At 32.1% G+C, this 3,891-nt stretch overlaps 1 long non-coding RNA gene across 1 annotated transcript; it reads left to right on the forward strand.

The window, feature by feature from the left end:
• Positions 1–2,464: 2,464 nt before the first annotated feature.
• Positions 2,465–3,200, forward strand: LOC140757382 (uncharacterized). Its single transcript, XR_012103970.1, has 3 exons — positions 2,465–2,536; positions 2,636–2,762; positions 3,099–3,200. It is a non-coding gene; the product is annotated as an uncharacterized LOC140757382 (long non-coding RNA).
• The last annotated feature ends 691 nt before the right edge of the window (positions 3,201–3,891 follow it).

Below are 3,891 nucleotides of genomic sequence, written 5' to 3' on the forward strand. Positions count from 1 at the left end.
AATTGGATGGGGTCATACGATGGACGTGAGTGCGGGCTTCTAATTGAGAGATACATAGGTATTTGTCACATCAACGCTTTGCTTTCGAATCGCACATATGGAAATGAAAAAAAAAGATTTCCTGTTAATTAGAATATTAAATAGTTAAATATATTTTTGTTTATTTCCGAAGTAACACTTCTCAGAATTGGAAGTGAAGTTTCAAACGTTAAAATTTAGTCATATTTCGATACAATTACTAGTGTTATTTCATTTTGTGTTTTTAATTTTTATATAGACATTAATTTTTCGATTTTTAATTGCTGTTTGCTTTAAATGCATGTTGTTAAATATATTTCAGTTTAAGAAGTTTCACTTCTGTCACGTGTACAGTGCTGCACACGATTTTTAAATTAATTGTAGGCGCCCCTAACATACCCAGACACCCAGACCCATCACCTTGATATTTTTTTTGCATTGCATAGGTATATTTTATGCTTGACCCGAGTGCCATTTACAATTTATTTTATGAATTATTCGTTATTTAGTGTCAGGCATTTATTGTGTTTTACTTTTTTATATAATTTATGTATATAATATGTATATTAACAGTACAGTTGGAACAAATTATGTGCCTATATTTTTTTCTGCTAAAACCCATATTATTAATTTGAGATTTAATAATTCCCAAAATTTGTATCTGTTTTGTAATTCTGTTAGGTACCTTGACACGTCGTGACGTTCTTCTGACACGTCGTTTATTATTGTGTTGCCGCATTGTTATTTTCATGATACAGGATGAAAAATATGGCCGGTCCTTTTAATGTAGATAACCTGGTACTAATACAATTCCTAATGATGTGAAGAGTACATATAAATTATAATAAACTTACAGAACAGTGGTCTACAACCTTTTTGGAAACACTGGCCAAATAGTAGCTACATACATTAGGCGATAAAGTTTAAAGTTAATTATAGTTCAAATCCCAAACGTAACATGTTTTTTTGAAAATTGTTTCGTAATTACGATAATAACTGAAATTCACTTGTTATAAGTTAATATATACAACCTTTTAAGCTTTATTCTGTTTGCATTCAAAATAACCCATAAAAAGACAGTAAACAATTAATAAACGTCATGTTCAGAGTTGAATACAATTTCACGCACTTATATTTCACGATTTTGCATAAACGACCAATCCAGATTCATATGAACGGACGTTTAAAATTAACAACCAATTTATTTTGAGCTGTGAGTGCTCTACCAAATTGTACTTTGTGTGGTTGGAATAAGGTACGGTAAGGAATCAGCATAAATTGGGTGGTGAGCGTTTAAAATAATAGCTATAATGATCAGTTGACGCACCGTAATTTAATGAACGGAATGCAATCAACTAAGTCCTCGAAATGATTTTAGTTTTAAATGCTTTAATCTCAGACTAAAAATGTCTGTGTAGTTGTTAAATATCGTTGAATAAAAAGCAACTTTTTGTAATATTCTGTGTTCCAGAAGTAACAAAATAGTATGTAGTGTACCCGAGGGTACGTAATGACTGCTGCTCAATGACATATGCAATCGACCTGGAGGTCGGCCACGGATGCATTACTCCTTTGTTGCCCCTATTGTTATAATGCAGAAATGGGTATGATCCTGAGTCGACCATGAAGGGTTTTATCACCAAACTACCCCAATATGCGCAAGATATTTCGACAGGTTCCTAAAATTTAATGCTTGGAAAAACTAAAATGCTTTGGAGTGTCACTAAACACAAAAAGGTCAGATTTACAATATTCGCGATATCTACCCCAATGTAGGTACGTACTCGTACCACAATGTAGTAGCTCGCAAAATAAAACTTTGATGGAACTGTTTACGAGGCATTGTCTGCCTTTTTTGGTCTGAGGATTTAATAGATAATGCTACTAAAGCGCTTAGTATTTAATATTCATGGACAGTTTTAGTATATTTCGAATAGTTTATCTCAATTGAGATAATGAATTATGAATTTCACGACCTGATTGTACGATCGTACACAAATGTGCCTATTTTCATAATTTGATGAAAATAATGATATACTCAGGCAGATTTTTATAATGACCGCATTACAATAGACAATTATAATAAAAATATCGTATATTGCATTTAGAAAGAAAGAAAGAAAGAAAGAAAATACTTGTTTCAAGCATATTGCAACACACAGTACAATTGCAAATAGACAAAATAATTAAAAAAAAGCACGGTTATAAAACTAGTTGCTAAAAATAAGACAATATGTATAAGTATATAAATAAGACAGAATCCTTATAAAAATGTAAGAGTAAAAAAAAAAATAATAATAAAAATACAATAAATAACTAAACTTCTATGTGCTGCAACAAACGTGAAAGGGGACAAACTCAGCGAATGCCATGAGCAGGTAGACTGCGTCTTGGCCCTGATTTTCAGTTAGCCCCGTGGCGTAATGTTGATCGGACGGCTGTCCGTGTGCTTGCTAATGGTGCCGTATTAACACGATTTACTGTGTATTTCCGACACGTGAGACACTCAGGTATCGCGGTAAGTACCTCCATTTTATTATTAACGGTAAATTTTAAATTTGTGTGTAACGAAAAATTATACAAGGCGTCATGGAACACTACCTATCATTATTTCCAGGAAACAAATCGAGCCAGATGTACTCGTACCTACAGTATCGACGATAACATGATGAGCTGCCAGTTCATACTAGTACCACGTCGAACATTGGAACCCTGCCTCCCTGTCTATGAGCCACAATCTATAGGTAAGTTAAAATATAAATTAGACTACGCTTTGAGATAATTATATTAAAAATTATATGGTCTCATTGTATTGTTCAATAATAGCCTACATAAGTAAACAATAATAACAAGTAGTATCCCCAATTAATTAATGAAATAAAAGTTCTAAAATGAAATGTAGGGAAATATGTATGAATGTATTGATATTTTATTTACGTGCATGTGTGTGTGAGTGAATATATAATGTTATTGTTCTTTACTATACTTCTAATAGATAAGCCAAATAGTCAATATTATTTTATTTGTTCTTTAAGCAGTAAATTTTTAAGTTTATATTTAAAACTCCCTAATGATTTCAGGCTACGAAGAGGAGGAGGCAGGTTGTTCCAACACTTCGTGGCGCTGTACCTGAAGCTGCCCCTGAAAGCAGCTGAGCAATAGGACGGGTACCACAATTTATCTGGAGCTGATCGGGTTCCATCTTTTAAGTGATCTCTAGCCCACGCCAGCTTACTAAATAGATACAAAGGTTCTTTATTTATGTATTCTTATTATACTGCTTTATTTGTTCATGAGATTTCCCTGTTACAAATTTCATTGAAGTCATAATTAACAAATTAATTGCAGAAAATTACAGGAAGAATATAACAATATAAAAATAATAACAATTTATGGAAAATTATAACAACAAATTTCATTCATCATTTCGTTTTTCTCTCAATTAGCGAATTAGTATAAGTTATGTCTAAAACTTATACTAATTCGTTAGCCTAAATGGTGTAGTTGTCATGCACAGGAAGGCCAGAGCCTGATCTTAATGAATTTAGATATATTTTGCTACATGTGTCTATCAAATACACATTATAGCGACAAACATATCTTAAAGTATTGTTGAATTAAAATACATCTAAGTATAATTCTACATTTTGCTTGAAAGTAATTTGTTAAAATGTCTTATATAATTAATTGCCATTAGAACTATTTAATTATTCAATACCTTTTAACAAGTAGGCAAAGGTTCATGAATAGTGTCTATCTAAAATATTAGTAATCCTTATTCCTTACTAATATTATAAATCCGAAAGTAACTCTGTCTGTCTGTCTGTCTGCTTGTCTGGTTGTCTCTTCTTCACCGCGGACTTCAAACCGCGG

Source organism: Epargyreus clarus, unplaced genomic scaffold (assembly GCF_041222505.1).
Source record: "Epargyreus clarus isolate Ecla_fem2 unplaced genomic scaffold, WU_Ecla_fem_2.2 ptg000001l, whole genome shotgun sequence".
Taxonomy (NCBI): Eukaryota; Metazoa; Arthropoda; class Insecta; order Lepidoptera; family Hesperiidae; genus Epargyreus; species Epargyreus clarus.